Raw genomic sequence first — 13,512 nt, forward strand, 5'->3', positions numbered from 1 at the left:
CATTGTGGTTTTGATTTGTATTTCCCTGATGCCGAGTGATATGGAGCACTTTTTCATGTGTCTGTTGGCCATCTGGATGTCTTCTTTGCAGAAATGTCTCTTCATGTCCTCTGCCCATTTCTTGATTGGATTATTTGTTCTTTGGGTGTTGAGTTTGCTAAGTTCTTTATAGATTCTGGACACTAGTCCTTTATCTGATATGTCGTTTGCAAATATCTTCTCCCATTCTGTCAGTTGTCTTTTGATTTTGTTAACTGTTTCCTTTGCTGTGCAAAAGCTTTTGATCTTGATGAAATCCCAATAGTTCATTTTTGCCCTTGCTTCCCTTGCCTTTGGCAATGTTCCTAGGAAGATGTTGCTGCGGTTGAGATTGAAGAGGTTGCTGCCTGTGTTCTCCTCAAGGATTTTGATGGAGTCCTTTATCACATTGAGGTCCTTCATCCATTTTGAGTCTATTTTCATGTGTGGTGTAAGGAAATGGTCCAATTTCATTTTTCTGCATGTGGCTGTCCAATTTTCCCAACACCATTTATTGAAGAGGCTATCTTTTTTCCATTGGACATTCTTTCCTGCTTTGTCGAAGATTAGTTGACCATAGAGTTGAGGGTCTATGTATAGTTCTTAAATATGTTTGTTAGTTTGATCCCCAGATATGTTTTAAATAATCTTCTTGAGCATAAATATATATATGGAAAAGTGCATACCTTGTAAACATTTGTACACGTATGAATTTTTCAAACTAAGCACATCCACATCACCAGCCCCCAAATACAAATAATCGCACCATGACAGGACTCCCAAAAACACCCTGCCAGTCTGCTGTGTCACCTCCCATCTCTCCCAGCCAAGAATAACAACTATCCTGCTGTAGTACTATATTCAAGTTGAATCATAAACTGTGTAATTTTTAGTAGTATATTTTTTCAATATTACGCTTGTTGAGATTAGTCTATATTTTTGTGTGTAGCTGTTGATCATTTATTCTCATTGCCATTTAGTATTCCATTCTATGAATTGTCCATTTATTGACACAAGTATTGATAGACGTTTGAGCATTGTCTAGTTTTTTGACTATTAAGGATTTTTATTTAATATATCTTTTCATTTATGTGCACATTCTTCTTGTTGTCTATACATAGAAAAAGATGGCTGTAAAGACATTCAAAATTAGAAGATACTACTAAATATTTTCATAGTCATACTGATTTCTCTTCGCACTAGCAACACAGCTCATTCCATGTTCTCTACATCCTCATCATCCTTGGTATTGTGGGCTTATCGTTCATTTGGCAGATGTGCATTGTTAACACATTGTGATTTCGATGCCTCATACAATTGAGTATCTTTTCATATGTCTATTGAATGTCTGATATCCTTTAGTGATTTTGTTACAAAAATGAAGTCATTTAGTATACACCTGTTTTTAATATTTTTTTTCACACAATTTTTTTGAGATCTTGTGTGTTAGTAAATGTATCCTTGAGTAGATTCTTTTTTTTTTTTCCCTTGAGTAGATTCTTAAATAGATTTGTATATAACTTTTGGATTTGATTGAAATCCACTTGAAAGACATTTAGTTGCTTTAATTTTTCAACCCTTTCAAAGACTACTCCTAGTTTTGGGCAGCACAAAATCTGTAGCTTATCTTCTAGTGCCAAGGGCCAATCTCATGCATGTAAGCCAGTCTCCAGGTCATTGTGTCTTGATGTTTTAGACATAGTGAAGAACTTAGAGCTGTCCAAGAATACGTGGCATGGACTTCCATTCCCTTCCCAAGGAATTCACTTTCAGAACTCTTTTTGTTTGCTAGTTCTTGTTAAACTTCTTCTCTCTGCTAAGGTCATTTATTGGAATAAAAACCCATTTATGTAATTCAAAACTACTGGCTCAAATTATACAAACTCCCAAAGGGGAAAGCATATTAAGGAGTGATTCCCTTTATTTTGCTGTAAGGTTTGGGTAGTTTCAAGGGCTATCAGAGACCACACTGGGTCATTGTCTGATTCTTGGCAGCATAATTTTTGCCATCTTGGGGAAGCTGACATCTTTCCTTTTAGATAGTAATTCAATCAGAAAGCGAGCCCCACTGCCAAATGCAAGACTATCCATAAAGCTCATGTGAGTTGTAATAGATTTTATTAAAGATCAGGAAAGACGTTTTTCTTCCCTAATATTTCTTTGCTTCTCACAGCTTGCAGGGAGCCGTAAACATTTCACTTCACTGAAGCCCAGCCCCTTTCTACCTTGCTGGCTTTGCCTTCTTCTGCCTCTTCTATTCTTCTGTTTACTCTCTACCTTGCTTTTAGGAACAATTAAAACTTACCTAACAAAGCAATCTAGCACCATTTTTTATTGCGTTGTTTTCACATCCTTGCATTCACCCCCTCTGCTCCAATGGCACGTCAGTGAGTTTTTACAATGCACGTCTGTCTCTCTATCAAGAGGATCGGATGTTTAATAAATCCTTATCTTTTTATATTATCCTGTATCTGTTCTGTTACAAGAAAGGAGGGCGATGTGAGGAAGGCCCTGCTTTCAGATAGCACCCAGATACCTTTGTTTTGGAAACTCGGTAGCAAAATGTATCACAGAAGAAGAGAGCCCTGCAGTTTAAATTGAATACACGTTTTGGATTACACCACTCTGGGGTTTTGGTGAAGTTCCCAGCCAAGCAGCAGTCCTTTAGTTCATGAATTCCTTCTGGCCAGTGAAATGCAGGTAGCCTTAGAGGAAGACTATGGTGTCTAAAGAGAGCCCGCAAAAGCACATTTGGGACAGTGGTCTAACAGAACACTTCTAACACATTTTGCTAGAGATGTAGATGATCAAAAAAAATAGCCTCTTGTTTTGCACATACAGAAAGATACTTGGTTTCCTGGAAAGAAGTCTGTTATGAAAGTATCTCTTCGTTACTTTCAGTTGCAATCTGAATTATATTCACAGCAAATGCCATTTTGGAGGGCCTTAACAGATCTCAGAGATTATTTTTCTGGGTAAAAAAAACCCCTGAATATTAGAACCTTTTAAAACCTAATGGTATTCGCCTTAAACTTACAAGATGTTCTGTGTCAATTGCATTTTGCTAAAGCTGGGGAAAAAAAGTAGTGGCTGGAAGTGTGTGCAGTTTGGAGGGAGCCAGGGGGAAAACGTTATGGCTAAGAGTTCCTGCACCTCTCCTGCACTTAGGATTTTAAATCTTTTATAGAGAGCTAGTAATTTTAAAAAACCTATTTTTAGGACTGATAGCATGACCAGGGATCATTTTCAGTTTCAGTTCAGTTCATTTTCACCCAGTCATCACAGTGAGTTTTGTAAAAGAAGTAAGTCATGTCACTCTTCATATAACCTTGTGGTTGTCATTCTGGGACCACAATGTCCTCCAATCTGCATGCTGCTGGCTCCTCTTCCCATCACAATTCTCTCCACTTTAGGGCAAGGACTTTTATTTACATACCGAACACACCTGACTCTTGTGGAATCAGGAATTTTGCACACAAACCCTCCATCTGCCTGGAACTCCCTCCCCTCATTTCTTCCCTAATGCCGCTTTTAATGAAAAAATGAATCTTCCCTCATTTTGTCAGGGTAAGACAAAATCACGTCTCCCTTCTATATTTACTCAAGGCACCCAGGATTATTCCTTTACAGTGCTTCTCAGACATTCAAGAATTACATTTGTGGGTGTCACTTGTTTTAATGTCTGATTTCTAAACTAAAAAATGCATGAGCACAGGGACCATGGCTATTATGCCAACCCACAGAATGCCTTCCCAGTGCCTTCCACAGTGCCCAGCACGTAGTCAGTGCTCAGTACATCGTTACTGAGGGACTAAATGCAGTCCTTTTTAAAAGTGCCCACCTTGCTGTCAGTCAGGATTACACAGTGCCTTTTGCTCTCTGCAAAAAATATATGAAAAATCCAGGGTCAGTCCACAGTACATGAACTGAGGAGGCTGAGCTCTTGTCAGCACTGTATTCGTTGCTGTCATCATCATGATCACTGTCACCTACATTAGGCTTGCTTTGATTGGTCTGGGACTCAGAAAAAAACCACTCTGTCCAAGAGGCAATATATCATACAAAACCCAGGCAGTTGAGGGATTTCGCTTAGATTTCTTTTGTGTTATTACTGAGAGTTTGGGATTTTTATTTTTATTTCAGTTATTTATGTAACATTATTCTGAATAAAAAATAACAGGACAAAATACTGAAAACATTTAATGAACTAGGGCATACTTCCTCACCCACTGGTAAAGCAACAACAAAGACCCAAAGAAGTACAGGAAGAATCAGTGGGTTGGATCATGTTACTTTTATTTTCTCTACAGAGATGCTAAAGCCATCTTTTGAGTTTTTCAGAAAAATTACTCAATTTTCACTTTGGAATTTCTATAAGCTCATTTTCAAGTACATTATGTAATCTTGTAGTTCACCATTTCCTGCAAATATTTTGAAGTTTTTCTTTTCTTTATTTATTTTTCTTTAAGATTTTTTTTTTTTAAATCAGGTTACTGATCATGACCTGAGCTGAAATCGAGTCAGATGCTTAACTGACTGAGCCACCTAGGCACCCCTGTCTTTTATTTCTTTAAGCATAGAGAATTTAAGCTTTTTTAATGTGCTTTTTTTTTTTTTAAGATTTTACTCATTTTATTGGAGAGAGAGAGAGAGAATATGTGAGCATAAGTGGGGGAGGGGTAGAGGGAGAAGTAGGCTCTCCACTGAGCAGGGAGCCCACTTGAGGCCCTATACCAGAATCTCAGGACCATGATCTGAACCTAAGGCAGCCACTTAAATGACTGTGCCACTCAGGTGCTCCTAATATGCTTTGTATAATTCTATGTCTAAAGAGTTTGAAGGTCTCTACTTGCTTTACTTTGTTTTTGCTACTTCCTATTCATAGTGCATCCTTATACTGTGAACTTAGTTAAGGGTGAGCTGCTTTTATTTTTTCTGTATCAATATTTTATGGGATTCTTTGAGTCTCAGTGAGGATTTTGCCAGGTTCTTCCAGGAACATATTGGTTCTCTTGTCCAGTCCCACTTTATTTCCTTATCATTTTTTTCTTTGGATGCATGTTTTTATTTCTCTTGGGTAAGTAACTTGAATTGAATTGTTGGGTGATAGAGTAAGTGTATGTTTAGTTTAAAAGAAACTGTTGTAATTTTTTCCAAGGAGAGGTAGTATGTTATGTTCCCACCAACAATATATAACAGTGCCACTTATTCCACAACCTCACCAACGTTTGGTAGTCTTTTCAATTTTAGCCCTTCTGATGGGTATATATTCTTAGCTTATGGTAGTTTAACTTACATAAATATGTGAATATTTTTTCATGTTTTTATTGGTCATTTGTATATCTTCTTTTGTGGAGCATCTGTTCAAGAATTTTGCCCATGTTTTTTAATTAAAAAAATTAATTTAATTGCCCATGAGCTTTGTATTTTTTAGAGCAATTTTAGGTTCATAGCAATGTTGAGTGGAAAACACATGTAGTTTGTACCCAAAGACAAAGATTTCTTTCTTCTCTAATCTTTAGTGAGCGCTGTAGGGGCCTGGTTAGCCAGAGGGAGCCATCTGGTTGTAAACTTGCTCCTCCCAGAGGAACTTACTTGCAAACCCCGGATATAGGCGGGCCAGGCAGGATGGTGACATCCAATCAGTGGGACGCACATATATTTACTGTGGTGAGTTGAAATCTCATTGGCCACCTGTGTGTGGGGGCCAGGCTCAACCACCTCTATAAAGGTTAGTCTGTGAGACTGGGATAGGAGGAGTAGTAGAAGTTAGAATAGCCATTGGGATAGTCCTTAGACTATCTGTTGGGATAGCCATTAGAGTAGCCATTGGGATAGCTGTTAGGGTAGTCTTTGGAGTGATAGTCATTGGAAGCCATTAGGGTAGTCATGGGGTAATAGTTGTTGGGAGCAGCGTCTCTGGGAGTGGCCCACCGTGAGTGGCCTCGCCACCCCGAGCCGCGGCCTCGTCTGGGGAGCGGACTTGCAGGGGAGTGGCCTGGTCTGGGGAGTGGCCTCATCAGTGAGCAGCCTCGTCCAGAGCAGCCTTGTCCGGAGTGGTGTTGTCCGGGGAGTGGCCTTGTCAGAGTGGCATCATGGGGAACAGAGTCTGTGTGGTCAGGGTTGTTGTCCTCCCCATCATCGTCGCCTCTTTGTTGTCAGGAGTAGCGTTGTCTGGGGAGCGGCCTTGCAGGGGAGTGGCCTCTTTGGAGCTGTGTTATCATCCTCGTCATCATCACCTCTTCGTCGTCAGGAGTGGCATCCTTGTCGTCATCGCCTCTTTGTAAGAGATGGCCCTGACTGGTCGGTTTGATTTTCGATGCTTGGAGTGAAATAAAGCTTTGTTTGATTTTTGCTTTGTGTCAGTCTCGTTCCTTTGATCATGGACCCTAACATTGGGGGCTCGTTCGGGATCAAATGAAGAGCGCTGAGCCAGCATTGGAATTTATGGGAAAAGCCTCCAGAGGTGTTGGGATCTTGTCTGTCTGGCTGGAGCTCCAGGGTATGGCCCACTGGGGAGAAGCTGGTTGCAGCCATGCTCCCCAGGGCTGGTATGGATGTGGGGATGCCCCATCCCTCTGCTGGTAGACTGATGAGGGTTTTGAGTCCCCCTGGGTCGTCGGGGGGGGGGGAGTTCAAGTCCCCCTAGATGGTCAGGGGGTTTGGGTCCCCCTGGGCAGTCAGGGGCCTGCCGGGAAGTTCGAGTCCCCCTGAGTGGTCTCCGGGGGTTTGAGTCCACCTATGTGGTCACCAGGGACCGAGAAAATCTCCACCAGCAACAGGTTCTGGGTAAGGACCACTGGGTCTGTGTTGTCTGTTGTGTTGCTTGTTGTGCTTGAAGGAATGGGGCAAGCAGAGAGTAAGGGGAATCTGACTTTCATCTCTCCATTCCTCATAATAGATGTGGGGCTTCTCCCTCACTCATTTCATATGTTAAGGGCTATAACTGGAGCCAACTGGGGTTAGTCACTCAGGACAGAGACTTTAAGGAATATTCCCAATCAGCTGCTGAAACTCCCTTTGTTTCAGGGAATTCCTTGCCTTCTCTGGCCCAACATGGACTGCCTAGCCCCTCCCCCCTGCTGGTGGGAAAGCATGGCGTCTGAAGTGTAATAGGCCCAGGTGGAACATGAGGTCTGTTAGCAAAGAGATGACTGAACTGATGGTTAATTGTCTGTCTCAGGTTTTTAATGGGTAATTGTTAAAGTAGCTTTCTGAGTCTTTGGTAACCTGAAGCTTTGAAGTTTTGCTTGGATGACAAATGGGATGAAGTGCTAGGGCGCTGGTTGTTGGAACTAGGTTTGTGCTTTTGAAATCTGTTGGTAAACATGTTTTGTGCTTAACTGATATTGTAACAGTTCACAATTGGTTAATATTTAGTCTTCACTAGAGATTGAGATGTTTCTAAGAAAATGTAAATGGTTTTCTTTGTCCACCCAGAATTGTAAATGAGATCTCTTTGACTCATAAGGCTTTTCCCTGATATGCAAAGTTACTCAGGAAATACTGTTAAATCAATGATAAACCTTGGGTTACATTTGGGTAAATGCTGTAACTACTCCAGAGGTTCGATACATTTCCTAAAGTTTTAATGTTTTGATAAGGATCATCATTTGATATTTAACTATATCTATTCTGAGTTTTTTGCCATTTGTAATTGTTTTAATTCTCTTGTAAGATGAATTCTGCCTTAAAGGAAATTCATGTGGGAGACTTTCAGAACAAATACAGGTCTTTGATATGTTGAAATTCTGGAACTGAATTTCCAGAAGTAAAAGTTGCACTTGGACTAAACCAGAATTAGTATGGTGACTCAAGGTAAAAGTGAGTCCCCAAGAGCTTTCCTAGAAAGGCTAATTGAAGCCTATAAAATGTATAGCCCGATCGACCCTGAGGCACCCGAAAATCAGAGGGCAATGAATCTTGCGTTTGTCAGTCAGTCAGCCCCAGATATAAGGAGAAAACTTCAGAAAATTGATGGATTTGAAGGGAAGAATCTGACTGAGTTAGTGGAAATAGCAGAAAAGGTGTTTAACAACAGGGATGCACAAGACAGACAAAAAACTGGTTAAGGTTTTGGCATTACATGAGGCGGGAGGAGACAGGTAGGGGATAGTAAGTGGAAGGAAAAGTCTAAGCACAGAGAGGGCAGGGGGTAAGACTTAGATCAGATCAGTGCGCTTACTGTAAGGAAAAAGGACCTTGGGCCAGGGAGTGCCCCCAAAAGAAGACGGCAATGCTGGCCACTGGAGTAAAAATTAAAGTTGAGGGGGAATCAGTTGATTTTTTGGTGGACACGGGAGCCCAATTTTCGTCATTACTTAAACCTATGAGAAAACCACTTGGAGAGGAAGTCTGGGTACAAGGAGCAAATGGCACAGAGAGACATAAGTGGACAACAGAAAGGACTTTAAATTTGGCCTTGGGAGTAGTTAAACATCAATTTTTGGTTCTCCCTAATGCCCCACATAACTTGATGAGAAGTGATCTTCTCCACAAGTTAAGAGATGGCATTCAGTTCTTAGAAGGAGACATAACTGTAACTTTGAGACAACCCACTGTACAGGTGCTTATGGCAGCAGTAGATGAATACCTCCTTTACATGCCAGTCTCAAAACCAGAGGAGACAAAGTGAGGTAGCCTTCTCCAAAGGCTCACTTTTACAGTTTCTTTCTTGGGGTCTGGGCAGAAGGGAAGCCCCCTGGCTTGGCCAGAGGACAACCTCCAGTGGTGGTACAATTAAAGGCAATAGCTACGGCTGTTCGCGTCTGGCAGTACCCCCTTCCCTGGGAAGCAAAGGAAGGGATCAGAAAACACATTAACCACCTCTGAGTAGACGGGATCCTAGTTCCTTGCAAATCTCCATGGAACACACCTTTGCTGCCCATGAAAAAGGCTGAGATAGGGATTACTGACCCGTTCAGGACTTGTGGGAAGTTAATAAATGGGTTGAAGATATCCACCCGACGATGCCTAACCCCTATACCCTACTGTCCCTCCTGGGCCCCAAAAGAACTGTGTATACCATCTTAGATCTCAAGGATGTATTTTTCTGCATATCTTTAGCAAGGGAGTCTCAGCCCCTTTTTGCATTTGAGTGGTCCGACCCACAGGAAGGGTTCCAAGGCCAGCTCACCTGGACAAGATTTTCCCAAGATTTCAAGAATTCACCCACCATTTATTGACGAGGCCCTACACAAGGATTTGCATGAGTACAGAACCTCCAACCGAGGAGTCACTCTGTTACAGTATGTTGATGACTTGCTACAGTATGTTGATGACCCCCCACTCTGTAGCCGCTGAGGACTATGAGTCATGTTTGCGGGGGACAAGAGCTCTCTTACAGACTCTGCAGGAAAAGGGGTATTGGGTGTCAGCAAAGAAAGCACAGCTTTGTCAGAGCCACATCACTTATCTAGGCTTTGATCTCCATGAGGTAGTGTGTTCACTGTCTGAGTCCAGGAAACAGGTGATCACCTGATATCCCCGCCCCACCACGTCCTGACAAATGAGGGAGCTTCTTGGACAGTGGGTTACTGGAGGCTCTGGATACCATGGTTTGCAGAGATTGCCTGACCTCTCTAAGAACTGGCAAAAGGGGGGCTCACTATGGTAGAGTAGACAGCTGAGGCAGAAGAATAATTTCAGGAATTACAAAAGCCTTACTAAGTGCCCCAGCATTGGCCATCCCAAATGTTACCAAGCCCTTCCACTTGTATGTAGATGAAAAGCAGGGGTTTCCAAAGGAGTTTTGACTCAGACTCTGGGGCCTTCACAAAGGCCAGTAGCCTATCTTAGCAAGAAACTAGATCCAGTAGCAGCTGGGTTCGCCTCTTGCCTCTGCATAATTGCTGCTATGGCCCTCTTGGTCAAGAATGCAAATAAATTGACTTTGGGTCAAAAATCTCATCTTGACCACCACCCTTGTTATCAAGGGCCTTCTCCAGACTCCACCAGACCAATGGATGAGAAACACCTGAGTGACGGAGTATCAGGCCCTCCTCCTCAATGAACCAAGAGTGACCTTCTAGACCCGGTAGTGCTAAATCTACCCACGCTGCTGCCGGAGGAACTGGCTGACCATCCACACAACTGCAGGAAGGTCCTAACCCAAGTTGCAGGAATAAGGCCAGATCTCAGAGACATTCCCCTCCCAGATGCCGAGATGACTCTGTTCACAGATGGGAGGAGCTACATGGTCAATGGAAATAGGTATGTGGGGGCTGTGGTAGTTTCCCTTGAGCAGGAACTCTGGACAGCAGCCTTGCCACATGGAACCTCGGTACAAAAAGCGGGACTGATTGCACTCACTAAGGCACAACATATGGCCAAAGGTAAAACCGTCAACATCTATAAGGATAGCAGGTATGATGCCTTTGCTACTCTCCATATAGATGGGGCTATTTATAAAGAAAGTGGTCTATTAACAGCAGAAGGAAAAGGAATTAAAAGCACAGGAGAAATATTGGCTCTCCTCCAGGCTATTTGGGAATCAAAAGAGGTGGCAGTTATTCATTGCCCAGGACACCAAAAGGGGACTGATCTGATTTCAAAAGGAAACTACTTAGCAGATCAAGCCTCAAAGCAAGCAGCCCGAGAAACAGTGCAAGAACTGGTTACACTCCTGGCTCCAGCCCTACCAGAAAAACTGAACTATTCAGAAGAAGATTTAAAGTATTTACAAAATGGGTTAAATTGGACTATGAAGGGGACTGGGCTAAGACTGAAACAGGAAAAATAATTCTTCCTTGAAGACTAGATAAAAAGTTGGTAGACCAGATACATCAGGGTACTCATTTGGGGACACACAAACTCAAGGAGCTTACAGGCAAGCAGTTCCAGATTTCTAAATTAGGGCATATGGTTCAGGATGTAGTTGATAGATGTGTTCAATGCCAGGCAGTTAATGTGGGAAGAATTAGAGAGGGAAGAAGGAAAAGAGAAAGAGGTAAGGAACCAGGAATTTATTGGGAAATAGATTTTACAGAGATGAAACCCAGAAAATATGGGCACAAGTATATGTTAGTTTTTTAGATACCTTTTCAGGCTGGGTAGAGGCTTTTTCACCAAACACAAGACAGCAGGAGTGGTAGCCAAAAAGCCACTAGAAGAAATAATTCCCAGGTTTGGGCTGCCTCTCATGATCAGGTCAGACAATGGCCCTGCATTTGTGAGTTCAGTCTCACAGGCATTGGCCAAGGCCGTGGGCACTAATTGTAAACTACATTGTGTCTACCGGCCCCAGAGTTCTGGGCAAGTAGAGAGAATGAACCGGACTCTTAAAGAGACCTTGACAATGTTAATTCTGGAGACTGGCGGTGGATGGGTGGATCTCCTTCCTTTTGCCCTCCTCAGGGCATGATGTACACTTTATTTAAACAAGGTGGCCCCATTTGAAATAATGTTTGGTAGACCACCCCCACTCTGTTTTCGGCTACAAGAGGTTATCCTAGCCGAAATGACTGATCAGTCTGTACTCCAGTCACTGCAGACATTACAGTCTGTCTTAAAAAAAGCCCATGCAGGGATCTGGATTGCCCACACTGGGAAGGAGATGGAGGTGGAACCACAGGACTTGTGGAATCATAAGTCCTTACCAACCCGGGGACTTGGTTTGGATACATCTCTGTCAAGTAGGAAACTTGGAGCCTCGCTGGAAGGGGCAGTTTACTGTTATCCTGACCACCCCCATGGAAGTTAAAGTAGAAGGCATTTGGACCTGGATTTACATGGGTCACATCAAATGAGCCAAGGATGAAGACGCCCCCCAGAGATGGAAGCTGCAGCCCACAGACCCTGCTGACCATGGACTAAAGCTAAGACTAAAAAACTGTGAGTTTTTTGTTGCTCCTATTGTTACCTGTTCATGTAAAGTATAGGTGGGAAATTAGATGAAAGGAATTGGGAAAAATGGAAAAGATTATACAAAGCATTGAATGGCTAACTCATCAGCCGACTGTGCACTACTGTTACTTTTTGGCCCCTGCATTATAAGCGCCCTAATATCATTTGTACAAAAGAAAATTGGAGCATAAAAATGTTAGTCTTACATGCTCAATATAACCCCTTACAATAGGAAAACATAGAACTGGCTGAAAAGTCAAGGATTTGACTAAATTCCAAAGAAAAGGGGGGAATGTAGGGGCCTGGTTAGCCAGAGGGAGCTGTTTGGTTGTAAACATAGATTGACCCTGTCCCTCCCAGAGGAACTTACTTGCAAACCCCGGATATAGGGGCAGGCCAGGCTGGATGGAGACATTCAATCAGTGGGACGCACATATATTTACTGTGGTGAGTTGAAATCTCATTGGCCACCTGTGTGTGGGCCGAGCTCAACCATCTCTATAAAGATTAGTCTGTGAGGCTGGGGTGGGGGAAGTAGTAGGAGGAGTTAGAATAGCCATTGGGATAGCTGTTAGAATAGCTGTTGGGATAGCCATTAGAGTAGCCATTGGGATAGCTGGTAGGGTAGTCTTCGGAGTGATAGTCTTTGGGAGCCATTACCGTAGTCGACAGGTAATAGTTGTTGGGAGCAGCACTGCCAGGAGCAGCCCCACCGCGAGTGGCCTCGCTGCCCCGAGCCCAGTCGCACTGCAAGCAGCCATGCTGGACTCGCCTCATCTTGGGAGTGGCCTTGTCAGTGAGCGGCCTCATCCGGAGCAGCAGCGTCCAGGGAGCAGCCTTGTCAGAGTGGCATCATGGGGAGCAGAGTCTCTGTCTTCGGGGTCATTGTCCTCACTGTCATTGTCACCTCGTCATTGTCAGGAGCGGCCTCGTCCGGGGAGCGGCCTCATCCTTCTGGGGATCTGCTTCGTTGGAGCGGCATTATCGTCCTGGTCATCATTGCCTCTTCGTCATTGGAAGTGGCGTCCTCTTTGTCATCGCCTCTTTGTAAGAGATGGCCCCGACCCGTTGGTTTGATTTTTGATGCTTGGAGTGAAATAAATCTTTGTTTGATTTTTGCTTTGTATCAGTCTCGTTCCTTTGATCATGGACTCTAACAGGGGTCTCTTTAGCTCTCTTATCTTCTCAACCAGGCCTTGACCTTGGTCCCTGTCCTTGGCTTGCCCATCCCAACTTTTTCGTTTTCTTTTTTTTAAAGTACGCTCCATGTGGGGCATGAATTCATGACCCTGAGATCAGGACCTGAACTGAGATCAGGAGTTGGATGCTCAATTGACTGAGTCACCCAGGTACCGCTAGCCCAACCTCAGTAGTAATCTTACCAAGTTAGTTTATTGAGATTTTACCATGCTTGCTATCTTAAGATTCCTCATCATCAGCTTTTAATAGCATGGATTAAATGCTTACATCCTCCCAAGAAAGAATTGCTTATCAAGAAAGGAGGTACTACTTTAAAAAATACCTAAAAACATGGTAGCAGCTTTGGAATTGGGTAATGGATAGAGGCTGGAAGAGTTTTGAAGTATGTTTTGAAGAAAATGCCAGGATTGTTGTGAAGAGAATTGGAAAGGTGATTCTAGTGAGAACTCA

The sequence above is a fragment of the Mustela nigripes genome, chromosome 14 (assembly GCF_022355385.1).
Source record: "Mustela nigripes isolate SB6536 chromosome 14, MUSNIG.SB6536, whole genome shotgun sequence".
In the NCBI taxonomy this organism is placed as follows: domain Eukaryota; kingdom Metazoa; phylum Chordata; class Mammalia; order Carnivora; family Mustelidae; genus Mustela; species Mustela nigripes.